The following is a 13,513-nucleotide window of genomic DNA, read 5'->3' as shown; positions in this document are numbered from 1 at the left end:
ATGAGTATACTACATTTATGCCTGTTTTATGGAACCCAAGAATAATTGTACAGTTTTAAGTGATCATTTGAGTGCATACCTATTTTGCTTTGATGACATGTGGCCGGTTGTATTTATGGTTTACGCAATGCTGAGTCCTTGGTCCAGATGCTATTCTGTTATAATAATTTTCCTAGGGGGGAAATCGGTTTTGTTTTGTAGCAGTCCCCTTAATGATGCAGTTTCCAGGAATGCCTGCGTTCCATTTAGGAACAGACGATCAGCATATTTTTCTTTTTCCTGCAAGGATTTGGCTCCTATGTCCCTCCTGGAGAAAACAAGCTGCCTTCTTGGAACTCTCTCCCTCAAGCCTGCCCTCCAAATCGTGAGATTCCCTACATCTGTTCTTTCCGTCTGTACCCTTCACTGACCATCCCGGTTCACTTGCGAGCACTCAGGCCTGCTGCAATGCTGCATTGCTGCAGCTTCTGCTCCCTGGGCTATCCCTTAGTCTCCCTCCGAGCGTGCGTGCTGGCCGTGTCCCTCCAGGGCAGCCCCGGGCTGCTGCTCTCCATGACTACACAGGTGCTAGCTCGCCTCAGGTTTCCACAAGAAAGGCAATCACACCAAACGTTTTGTGATTTTTTTTTTTTAACTTTCTGGAGATTCAGGGGGCCCCAGTCATGGTACAGCTCCCAACATCGCCTCTCTCACTTCGTCTCTTTCTCCCTTTCTTCTCCTCCCCCCCACCCCGCCCCCAGATTCACCCAGGAGCTCCCTGTGGTGTGACAAACCAAACTCCAGCCTCTGCAGACCCAGCTTCTACCCCAGGCAGGAAGGGTGTTTCCTACTGAAGACAAGCTCCCCCTGGGAGGAGTGCTTGTACCAGCCGCTAATCGAGTATGTTTCCGCCATCTTGTTACACTTAACAATCATAACACCCCAAAAGCATTTGCTTGCATATTTTCATGAATAACTAGAACAAGTTCTGGCTCGCAGAATCATTTCATGACCTCGTACTTTAAACTTTGTTTTTACAAGTGATACAGCAGAGGAGTACAAACAGAGGGTTTGGACCTTTCTTCAACTTGTGGTGGTCACGTAAGCTAACAGTAAATCAGGATAAAAACAGATCCGTGAAACCCAAGCCCCATCTGGTATATTTACTTTTGTTACGGTCACATGGTAAGTGTTCCTAGTTTTACATACTCCAAATGAGGGAGCATCACATCAGATACACAGCATCTGCTACCGAAACTCAATCATTTAAATGAAAAAACCCCAATGACATAAGAAGACGGCCCGAGTGGGTGGATCAGGCACTTCTTTGGCCCCTTAAGGGCAAGGATCTCAGGAAGGACCCAGGGGAGACGGAGGCCCCTGAGGCTGAAGGAACGGCCAGGTTAGGGAACCTTTGTGAGTACAAGATGTGAATTGAGCTCAGCTGACTGAGCAAGAGGTTAAAATAGAAACCAAACACTGAAAATGTTGCCAACAATTGGAGAAGTGATTTCTACTACAATGGAAGTTGCTACTCTCTTTTAAAGAAAAAAAAACTGAGCCACCTGAGGCTAAATTTTACTAATATTACAAAAATGTGTTCTCTGTTAAGAATTACACATTCTGGTGGCTCAGTTGGGTAAGTGACTGCCTTTGGCTCAGGTCAAGATCTCAGCGGTCCTGGGATCGAGCCCCGCATCGGGCTCCCTGCTCAGCGGGAAGCCTGCTTCTCCCTCTCCCACTCCCCCTGCTTGTGTTCCCTCTCTCGCTGTGTCTCTCTCTGTCAAAAAAAAAAAAAAAAAAAAAAGAATTACACATTCTGGGACGCCTGGGTGGCTCAGTCGGTGAAGCGTCTGCCTTAGGCTCGGGTCATGATCCCAGGGTCCTGGGATGGAGTCCCGCTCTGCGGAGAGCCTGCTTCTCCCTCTCCCACCCCCCACTGCTTGTGCTCTTTCTGTCAAATACATAAAAATAAAATCTTAAAAAAAAAAAATTACACATTCAAGGGGCGCCTGGATGGCTCAGTTGCTAAGTGTCCGACTCGTGATTTCAGCTCGGGTCATAATCTCGGGGTCCTGGGATGGAGCCCCTCGTGGGGATTTGCTCCCAGTGGGGAATCTGCTTGGGATTCTCTCCCTTTCCCCCTCCCTCCCTCTCTGCTCCTTCCCGCTGCATGCGTGGGTGTGCTCTCGCTCCTGCGGGCGCTAAGATAAATAAATAAAATCTTAAAAAAAAAAAAAGAATCCCACATTCAAATGAAAGCCATTCACCAATGTTCCAACCTTCTGAGAATACCCTGTCCTACAATATTCAGATGAAATGATTAGCTCCCGGCCCCCAACCCATATATTATGAGAAGTCCTGTCTCCTTCCAGTATTTCTGAAGCTTACCGGTAGGGGGTACGTGAGTGTGTGGGCGGGTGTGTGTGCACGCACGGGCACGAGCATGCATGTGCATGTGCTCACGTGTCACAGCAGAGGACAAGGGTGTGTGGGAGCCGGGGTGGCTTATGTTCTTTAAGTCCCCTCTCACTCTGACTGATTCCGCCGAATTCCGTTTCTCGCCTCCTGCAGCTACAGTTCTTGCTCTTACCTTTTTGGCCCTATAAGGACCCCTTCAGTCCCCCGAAGAACTAGTAGCGCTAGACAATTACATGCGGTAAGCTTCTGCGGAAGGTCTGGAATAACAGAGGACGGGCAACAGCATGGCCCGGAGAGAAAACCACTTCAGGTTGAACAGCAGGCCTTGCTGTTGTGGGAGCTCTTCGGCCAACTGCCCCCCCCCCCCACCGTGAGGCCTCGCCATCGTTGTCTTTCCTGTCAGCCCTGGCTCCTGTACCCTTCTGGGACCTGCCTTCCCCTCTGCTCTGACCCTTCTCTCCTCTATCCTCCTCTTGAGAAGTCCTCAGTATTTCCAAATAGTTCTCCTAACAGGCGTGATTCTCAACCCTTTTATACAGATGAAGAGTCTTGGGGAGAACAATCTGACTGGAAGTTAGGACTAAAGGCATTATTTCGGGGCGCCTGGGTGGCTCAGTTGGTTAAGCGACTGCCTTCGGCTCAGGTCATGATCCTGGAGTCCCGGGATCGAGCCCCGCATCCGGCTCCCTGCTTGGCGGGGAGTCTGCTTTGCCCTCTGACCCTCCCCCCTCTCGTGTGCTCTCTCTCTCTCTCTCTCTCATTCTCTCTCAAATAAATAAAATCTTAAAAAAAAAAATAAATAAAGGCATTATTTCAAAGTCTCCTTTGTTTAGAAGCGCGCTGCCTTGACTTAGCTTGTATGTTACCTGGAGTGGGTTGGGGATCTGAGGGAAGGTAGAGGGAAGGGCTAAAGCCACTCCTACTCATATAGCTACCCCTCCTTTTATCACGGCAAACCCACAAACTCTCTTTTTTACCTACAGAGCAATTCAGTTCTCTGTCAAAGTAGCTCTTTCTGCAATATGCCTTGCAGAAATCACCTTTTAAAACCAAAAGCCCCGTGCAGGTATTTCTCGTACAAAAGACCAGCTTTATCTCTTCCACTTCCAGAATGCATAAGCAGCCTCAGACATTTCTTTTTAAAATAGCAATAGCTCCTTTTCAGTAAAGCATGTAGAATAAAGATTATTAGTATTCAAAGAGTGTTCAGTCTTCATTATGTTTTTAGGATGTTGTCAAGTTTTAGCATGGGGAAAAGGAAATCCTCAAATCCTAGGCTTTACTGGGCCTGAGCAATAGTAGCTTACCTCCCTCGTTTGAATCACAAAACTGAGGCCCTAAGAAGTTCTGTGGTAGGCCCAAGGTCACTAGTAAGCCCCTCAATAGAGAACTGGGATTAGCGCCTCCTCCACTGCTTCTATGATCATAGTTTAATAGAGACAGAATGTAATGTGTTCACCCTGCTTGCTGAATGCAATGAGTATGGCTCAGAATTCTTATAAACATGACTTATGGGTTTACATTATATGCAAATGACATGATTAGACATGCAAAGTATGCACATATCTATGAGCTATACAGGGGAAACTTATCTGCCAATAGGGAAATTTATGTTTGTATTATCAAAAGATAAAAAGAGCTTTCTTTACTGCTCTGCAAATTACAATTTAAATTGCAATAGAAAAATAACAGTAAAATCTCAAGGGACCTTGAGTCCCATCCAGGCCTCAGAGTTGAATCTGGGTTTTTCCCACCGAATAGCTGCTTAGATCTCTTTCACATTATTAGGATGCTTGGTGACCTCTGACCCTTAGGACACTGTTCTCTGTCTCTAACGCACACTTCTTACATATTTAAACCTTTTTGTGGATCATAAAAATAAAATATATTCATTGTAGAAGTTTTGGACGATATAGGGTAGTATGAAGAAAATAAAATAAATGCTACCTGTAATTCCATTGCTGGAAATAACCACAGAATCTATCTTGGCATTTGCTTTTTAGCCCAGACATTTTCCTTTGCATCTTAGATAATATATACCATACTTACACTTTTTTTTTTCCATATTGGGATGGGCATTGCATAGCTCGCTTTTAAAAAACCTACACAAAATAAGCATATTCCCATGTGATTAAATTGTCTTCAGAAATTGATTTTAAGCCTGAATTCTAAGCCATCTTGGGAAGTGACTCATTTTTTTCCTGAGTATCTACCATGTATACATGAGGTATAATGTTAATAAAACTGTTTTTCTCTTGTTAATCTGTCTTTTACCATGGGGGTCTCAGCTAAGAACTTAGGGGAGAAGGAACATTATTTTTCCTCCCTTACAATAATCTTCTATAAACATTTTTTCAATCCATCTCCTACCGTTAGACCTTTTGGTTATTATCTATCGTAAACCCTCAACTATGTCCTAACCATTTAGAAGAGCAAACAAGCAGTTTGTGAGCAGAGGGAAAGGTCTATCTGGTGCACATACACGTGGGTACCAGAAGGTGACGCAAGAGAGCGCTTTCCGCTTTCGTCCTCCGTCGTCAACTTGTGTTTCGGATCCCACGCCGCCCCCACCCCTCGAGCTTCCTAAGGCCTCCTCTCTTCTCCCTTCTAGTTTTTACCTCTCCTCCGCTCCTCTGCTCCGTCCAGCTACTTGTTCCTCATACCTCTGGCTCCGGTTCTGAGATGTTCAGTCCCCTCTGGTTTGTCCTGTAATGAAGCTGGTCAGGGGATAAAGGAAGATCGCCCTGCCTGGTTTGATCCCGGAATGATTCAGCTGCAAGACTTGAGCCCCAGAAGGAAGTGATTAGACGTTTCTTCCCTGTTGTGTGCCCAGTCTACAATTTTTACAGAGTAGTAGCCTTAAAGTACTGTGCGACTTGTTTGGGAAATGACACTTCCTAAAATCCACAAACATTTAATGAGTTTCTTTTCCAATCTAAATGCTGAGAACCACCATTTAGCTAAAGCTTTGCGTCTATCCTTGATTATTTCTTTAGGAGAACTTAGCAGAAGAATAATTTCTGGTTCAAATGAATTTTTTTAAATATGCGTTTTTAAGTCTGGTCATAAATATTGCCAAATTGTCCTTTTGGTATGAAGGTTATACAAAATTACATTTCCACCAGTGCTGTCCAATTATGCCCCCAGTGTTGGGATAATCAATTATCTTTGGTAGGCAATTTGTGGTTTCTCATTGTTGCATTAATATGCATTTCCCTGAGGTATATGTTCCAAAATTTTAATAATTTCAAAGTGTATTTTTCTTTTTAGTAAATCAATAGATTTTTTTAGGTTTTTTGTCTATTAATTCTGAGATCATTTGAGACAAGGAGACACCAGAGTTTTTTTGTTTTTGTTTTTTAAAGGTTTTATTTATTTATTTGACACACACACAGAGAAAGAGAGAGGCAGGCAGAGGGAGAGGGACAAGCAGACTCGCTGCTGAGCAGAGAGCCCGATGCAGAGCTCAGTCCCAGGACACTGCGATCATGACCTGAGCCAAAGGCAGACGCTTAACCGGCTGAGCCAGCCAGGTGCCCCTGGAGACACCAGGGTTTTTAAGTGTATTTCAGAATTCTACACTACGTATGGCTGGAAGTGAAAAGGAACAGTGATCATCTAGGCAATCTTGTTGTTCTACAGACAAAAACAAAATTTAGGCCCTGTGGTTAAAGAAAAATGTATCCAGTGAAAGCCATGATAGTTGAGTCAAACACAAAATGAGCTTATTTTTCAGCAGCAGAACTTGAAAAACAGCGGTATATTTCAATGTAAGCAATATTTTGTGGTATGCACTTTGTATAAGGTTGTTCAACAAGGTGCCACCAAAAAACAAAGACAAAAACAGAAACTACACAAAGACTTCTTTCAAGAACTTTACATACAATCATAAGGGTATGCAGCAAAAAGCAAACAGTTAACCTTGAAAATGCATAGAATGAAGCTAAATAAATAGATTGTTGATGACGTAGTCAAATTTATAGAATGCTGTCAACAAGTAATGGCAAAAAATAAGAAAAAAACATTTTATAGGTGAAATGCTTTTATATTTTGGTATGAAAAAAACACTACAGGTGATGTAGTTATGTGTACTTTTCATTGATTTGAAACTGGTTGTATAAGAGGAGTTTCAGAAGATTGAGTGCACTATCAAATGCCTCTGTGGTCTTAAGAACTTATACAGCAGGAGCCCCCAAAACTCACAGCCATTTGTTTGGGGAACAATAGTCTATTCAATCAACAAGCAATTATAAAGAGTTTATTCTGAACCGGATGCCACAGAGGATCTACTGAGATCAAAGACAAGACATCTCTGTCTTGGAAGAGTTCAGTCTGATGGATGAGAAAGACAACACAAAACAGTGTGGTAAGATCGGTGATCATCCTAACTGAACTGTGTTTGGTCAGTCCCTGGGAGTTGTCAGCTTCAGAAAATCTAGAAACAGGAGACAGACTGAGGTCAGATGCCAGGGAGAGACAGACGAGTTGCCAAAGCCTTGCCCTTAAGTGGCACACAGCACTGGCACGGAGATGAGGTCAGATGCCTTCAGCAGGGCTGTCAAGTTAGGGCAAGGGCAAGCCTGGAGGACATATGACATCAGAAGTGGCAGGGGTTAAGGGAGAGGCAGAGCAAAGGAACAAGAGTCTAGGGCAGGAGACCTGGGAGAGCTTGGGGAAGAGCGTTCTGTAGTGGGGACTTTCTCCAAGACCTACTAACCCCTCCCAGGAGACATTCCACTGCCGGTCTTAAGGGCTGTACAACCCAACCGAATATCTAACTGTAGAGGTGTGTACGAAGTGGTGGGGAAATCGCCAACTGGGATCTTCAAGATTTCATAGAGGAGGTAACAGAAAGTGTAGGTGGGCTGCTTGAAGGGTGGAAGATGGGAAAACAAATGCTGCGGGATGAGGCTGGTAAATCAGTGCACATTCACCAGGCACTTTCTGTTAGACAAGCAGTGTGTGAAGTACATCACATGTGCCATCTTGTTTAAGCCCCACAACAACTTTGTGGGGTAAACTCTATTATTAGCCTCAGTGTGCACATTAGGAAACTGAGGTTTAGAGAGATTATATAACTTATCCACGAGGTTAGACTAGAATGTGGGTTCTAACTCCAGAGCTGGACTGTTAACTATTACTATTAACCGCTAAAGCTCCCTGGGACATAATTATAGTGAGCATTCTCAATGTGCTAAAAGGTCTGATCTTTCTCTTGTAGCCAGTGCTGAGAAATTGAAGGTGTTAAAACCAAGGACTGACATGTGTTCGGTAGTGTGGTTTAATGTCATCAGCATAAACTTTAGAGTCCTCAGGTTTGAACAACAGCTTTTTGCCTTTTTGAGGATCCTTGATCAAGATAATTTCTCAGGCTTCAAATTCTTGTTCCAAGTTAAGAATAACAGTATCTTCTTGCTGGAATGCTAGGATACTTAAATATGAAAATGTACATGAAAGCAACTTGTTAACTGCCAAGCTAGAAATAAATATTCACGTTTATGATTTCTACTGTATTTCAGAAAAAGCAAGGCAGCCAGGGACAGAGTGGTAGGAGAGCCGCTGGGGGTGACTGTAATGGTCCAGACTGAAGGAGGGCGACGAGGGTGTAGGCTAAAGCGGTGGCACTGAGGATGGAGAGGAAGGACATGTTCAATGGATACTTAGGACAGCTTACAAACTGGACTAAATGACTGATTGGATCTGGGGATGGAAGGGAAAGGGGGTCAGGATGATTCAGAGTTTTCTCTGAATCACCAGGTGGATGGTGATGTCATCAGTGCAGGAAGAAGGGTAGGCAGGATAATGCATTCTATTCCTGGAATATTGTGAAGAGGTGGCTATGAGGCATCCAGCGAGTGGAGGTGGTGAAATACGAGTGGGACTATGAGTGGGGGGGGCCCAGAAAAGACGTGTGCTGTAGACTCAGATTTGGACCTCACTGGGTATTTGTGTTACTAAAACTTTTAGAGCAGGTGTGATGTCCAGGCAGAACCTATAAAGCTATGGCTTGTAACCCTATAAAGCAAGGGAAACCTCCCAACTCACACCCCAAAATAAATGCTTCTGCAGAAGTCCCGTTTGCAAAAACGGATCAAAAGAAAGCTTTTCTTGTCAAATCCGGAGCGGGTTGCCTGGAGCCCACTTCTTGAGACAGCCTCTGAATGGGCTTCGCCGAGCCCAGCGCGAGAACCCCCAACTTGGAGCAGGAAGAGAAGGAAGAGGGTAAACTGCCATATTGAATCTGAAAGAAAGCAGCTGATGCAAAATCAGACTGGAATTTTCATTTTGGGTTTTTTAAAAAGCCACTTTGAAACTCTAATTCTTTTGGAAGCCTCACCCAGCCATATGAAGTGCTAATATTCTTTCTGGCCTGCTCTGACGATGCCTGACCCTGTGCAATGTCCATGTTCGCCTACTGGAAGCCATGGTGACATGCAAGTCAAGCCTGAGGGCTTAGGCTAATGTCTGTTTTCAAGTCCACGCACCTTGATTTTCCTCCTCAGAAGGTGGTGGTTGTGTACACATCTGCTGGGTCTCCAGCACTGAGATTATCACGTTTGTCACAGTTACCATGAGACTCTTACATGATCTCTAAACTCGGTAAGTGTGACCCTTTACTCAAATAGTTGTTGAATAAAAATTATCCTAGGATGTAAGCTTCTTAAAAAGTTGAATTGATTGAACGTTTCCTGCTAATTAAATGAATTGGGTCTGCTTTTTATTTCAACACTGTGGAGGCCTTTGCCCCAAGTCCAATAAAAGCAGTTTGGTTTGGTGGTTAAATCAGAAAGACCTAATCACATGATCCACAAAGACAATAAGAGGAAGGAAATGAGGCAAGCAGAAGGAGACCAAGAAAGAAAGAAGAAAGGACAACAAGTGATGTGTTTAGTGGCTACTAAACAACAACACAAAATGAAAACACTCTAAAGTCTCAGTGATTTACTATGATGAAAGTTTATTTCTTACTTATTCAAAGTTCACTGTTGTGGGTGTTTATGATTGGTGAGTGGCCTCAGCATCCTCGCCTGGATCCTTTACCATTCAGGGATAGGAGTGGATTGGAAAGTTTGGGCCAGGCCTGAAGGTGAGGGCATCATTGCTGTACACATTCCATCGGCCAGAGCTAGTCTGGAGGCCGCGCTCAGCTGCATGAGGGGCTGAGAAATATGGCGGAGTTGAGTGCTCGGGAGAAGGCGGAAGCGACTAGCCGGTCTCTGCTGCAGGTGAAATAGGAAGTGCCTATGCTTTCTATCAAAGGAAATTTTCCTATGAAATTTAGGAAAAATTAATCCCTTGCATACAAAATTCCAGTCTGTTTCTTCTTCTTTTATGAAAGCCTTACTCCAAAAGATGAACAGAAGTGAATATTGAATCCCCTCAACCCTGCCGGAAATATAAGTTAATTCCTAAGCCGAAGTTAATTACCACATTTTCAAAGGCATCAAAGAAAATGTTGATCACTTTTACAGGTAAGGCTCAATTCTGAAAATATTATTTTCAAAACACTATTTCAAATAATGAAATAAAGTGTATTTGTATTTGATGAAGCTCAGCATTATTATATAAACCCTTCCTTTACAAACTTCTCATAAAAACTTCTTCACATTCTTACCCGAAAAAAGAATTTTAAAAAAGCTAGACATATACCCACTGAGTCATAGAATAATTGGAATTCTGACAGGAAGATAACTGTAAAGCAGTTCTTTAAAAAGGAACACCATTCTGCTTTATTTAAACTCCAAAGTAGGTAAGCGTTTTATAGGTTGAGATTTTCTCATACAGGGTGTTATGCAATATACAGCTCAGCTTTGAATACTTTTCTCCTTTGTTCTTCTTGCACACCACGCACATGCCATTTGGTGACATCCTGAGGTCTGGGAGGCTATTGGATTAGACTTTCTGAAAAGAAAAGGTTATTCTACATCATGTATAGAAAAAAAGCTTTGATGATTCATAAAATTAAAGCCTTTTAGTTCCTGGCAGGGGAGATCTCCTAGTCAGTGTGTTGAAAGGAAAGTCGATGTATTATAACTTGCCCCCTGACAGAACCAAAGATCCCAGCTGGCTTTTTTGCCGGAAGGATGCGAGCATTAGGCCAACATTGATGAGACGACTTTTAAAACAGCACAAAGTAGACAAAGACACTGTCAGCCTCCAAGAAAGAAACGGAGGGAGTGCCAGTGAGTTTGCATGTTACGGTAAGTATAAGGATTGTTCCAGTACAATGTTTTCTCGTTATGGAATAGTGCTTGAGTAAACACACATCAGGCTCATGTGCCCCCTAATTTGCCCTATACTGCTGGTCCATGCCATGGAGGAATGTCTGAGAACTTCTGCCTCAGAAAATACAAATTTGTGTTAGGAAAGGTGGTCTAATCAAATTTGACTTGGCTGAAAGTCCCAGTAGGGTCTTTTCCTATCTTCTGCCTTCATTCCACCCAGTGTTTGAGCTTTTTCTGCCTGGAGAAAGCACTTAGTAAATGTGGACTTGTTTATCATCAGCAGCAGAACTTGATAACTTAATCATTTGTGAAGAGCTTTGAACTCAATAAAGGAAGCTCTTGGTAAGCTTCTCCTTTAGGTATACCAGAAGAAAGTTCTGTGTTTTTCTTTGCTTTCCCATGATATACAGTTTCCTTTTCTGCCAGGATTCTACCCTTAATGTATTTTGACCTTGAGCCATTCTGATTAGCTATGCCGTTGCAAACAAAGCAGTGAATCCAGTGGTGCACGCAGCATGGCATGTTCGAGTTTGTGGTGCGGACCGCTGTGATATCCCAGGCAGTCATAGATGCTGTAGGGCCACAGAGTTTATGAATCGATAAAATAATTAATTAATTTTCCCAGAATGTGTTATTTGACTCAGAGAGTGAAACGGTCCCTCCACTTCAATTCTTCTTTCAATCCTCTTGTGAAGGAGAAAGTCTCAGCTTAATGATAGATGTTTATTCCTCTTTATCACTTTCTGTTCTTTTTAAGGAGAGAACAAGTTTCGGGCTGAGAATCTTCAGTGGGCAATTTTTTTTAAAAAAAGATCTTATTTATTTGACACACAGAGAGAGAGATACAAGCAGGGGGGAGCAGCAGAGGGAGAGGGAGAAGCAGACTCTGCTGAGCAGGGAGCCTGATGCGGGGCTGGATCCCAGGACCCTGGGATCATGACCTGAGCCAAAGGCAGACACTTAACTGACTGAGCCACCTGGACACCCCTACAGTGGGCAATTTTACCTAGCTAAAACTTAGTCATGTTTTAATATCATTATTTTTAGTTTTAGTTCTTGTCTATGGATAGCAGGTGAAATATTTTCCAGTTATCAACTAATAGAAAATTTTCTTTTATAATCAATAATTAAAATGCTAAAAAGGGAGTCACTTTAAAGGAAAATATTGAATGACAGGGTAAATAGTTTGTGAATGAGCCAAGACTGAAAAACACAGGTAGAATGGGAAGAACACTGGTCTGAGAGCAAGAACACCTGAGTTTCTATCCTTTGCCACTAACTAGCTGCATGACGTGTGGCCAGTCAATGAACCTCTCTAGGTCTCAACTTCCTCATCTGTAAAAGGTTGCAATGTATCAGTGCTTCTCAGTCTGGCTACACAATAGAACCACCTGAGGAGATTGTAGGACTCCCAGTGCTTGGGCCACACCCCAGACCAGTCGTGTTAGAACCTCTGGGAGTGTGACCCAAGCCTCACCATCATGCAAAGCTCCCAGATGATTCCAGTGTGCTTCTAAATGACTTATAAGGTCTTTATCATGCTAAGTTTCTGATTCTAAGATAAAATGGTGGGTTATGTAAAAGATCATATTAATATAGTCTAGAAATATATCAATATTTCATATAATCAGCCGAATGAACCAGCTTATCACCATCCTTCATGGATTGAGATATTCAAATAAGCACTGCAGGCATCTTCTAGTTTGACACGGGAACTACACTGGGGATATACTGGTGAACAAGGCAGATGTGGTCTCTTCCTCATAGAACTGACAATTTAATGGAAGAGAAGCTAAATAAACACACTGCAGTATTTCTATGTTAAAGAATGTTGGAGAAAAATGGGAGCACACAGGAGGGACATCATCAGGGAATCTTAATTATTTAAATTCTATAAATAAAAATCAAAGCATTCCTCTGTATGGTTGGTGTTCTATGTTACCTGGGCCACCAGCTCACAGTAATGTGACATGTGCTGAATAGAGAAGCCAGGGGTGTGAGAATTTCCGGTTTGAGGTTTGCTGCCCATTCCGCACATCGAAACTGTCTAGTTGGCATGGGGCATCTGAATAGTCCAGCAACAAAAGCAAGAGTAAAATCTCTTTCCACTCTCGTTCCTACCCAGAAGGCACTATGTATTGCCTGTGTAAAATTTAAAGACTTTCTTCTATAATCCGCTTGAGCTCAAAAGAGCAATAAGGTGGAACCCATATCAAGGATTCAACTAACGATGCATGCCATTTCATTCAAACAGTAAATGTGCCTACATTCTGATGCTCTTGTCCCTTGGATAAATGATCAACACTGGTTTACACAGAAAAAAAATCAGACATAATTTGAAATAAAAAGAAACCCTCCACCCCAAGAATAACTCTTTGCATTAAGTAATTTTTGCCAAAATAAGATTAAAAAAAAAAGTTAAGAAGGATAAAACCTTGTGACCATTGCTAAATCACATTAATTCCATTTTAGCTTCTAAAAATAATGGGCCACAGTGAAAGTATTGGGGGACCCACATTAACACTTTTAAGAAACATATGCCAGAGGGGTTCTAAATAATAACCTAGCAACTTAGAGGTGTAAAGGGAATTTCCAATAGACTATGTGTTGACTGTCAGGATGCTATCCAAAGGGTCAGTGCTGTTGCATTATCTTTTATGTTGCATTAACTGACACGAGGTACACGTGGACCACTGATCAGAGTTCTGCCGTAGTGGTCATGCCCAACTTTCCATGACACCATCTTCCCTCCTTCCATCATAAGTGTTGATCACTTGGCACTTACCCAGAGCTGTGCAATCCATAAGCTCAGAAAGCAAAGGACTGCCACATAGGGTCTCGTGGTTGCGGGGTGTTTGTGGTGGCCTCCACAGGAAAACAAATACACT

At 42.9% G+C, this 13,513-nt stretch overlaps 1 long non-coding RNA gene across 3 annotated transcripts in view; it reads right to left on the bottom strand.

Annotated features, from left to right (window-relative positions):
- LOC148164619 (uncharacterized) overlaps positions 1-5,167 on the bottom strand; it is a 51,393-nt gene extending 46,226 nt beyond the window's left edge. For 2 of the 3 annotated variants that reach the window (XR_015768122.1, XR_015768124.1), the window contains exon 1: positions 5,019-5,167. This is a non-coding gene — a long non-coding RNA (uncharacterized LOC148164619). The remainder of the gene's footprint in view (positions 1-5,018) is intronic. The other variant, XR_015768123.1, reaches the window with a different exon arrangement.
- Between the last annotated feature and the right edge of the window lie 8,346 nt (positions 5,168-13,513).

This window comes from Eumetopias jubatus, unplaced genomic scaffold (genome assembly GCF_037043125.1).
Source record: "Eumetopias jubatus isolate StellerSeaLion01/CBP00866 unplaced genomic scaffold, mEumJub1_p1.0 scaffold_4, whole genome shotgun sequence".
In the NCBI taxonomy this organism is placed as follows: domain Eukaryota; kingdom Metazoa; phylum Chordata; class Mammalia; order Carnivora; family Otariidae; genus Eumetopias; species Eumetopias jubatus.
This window is presented reverse-complemented; position numbering and strand designations above follow the sequence as displayed.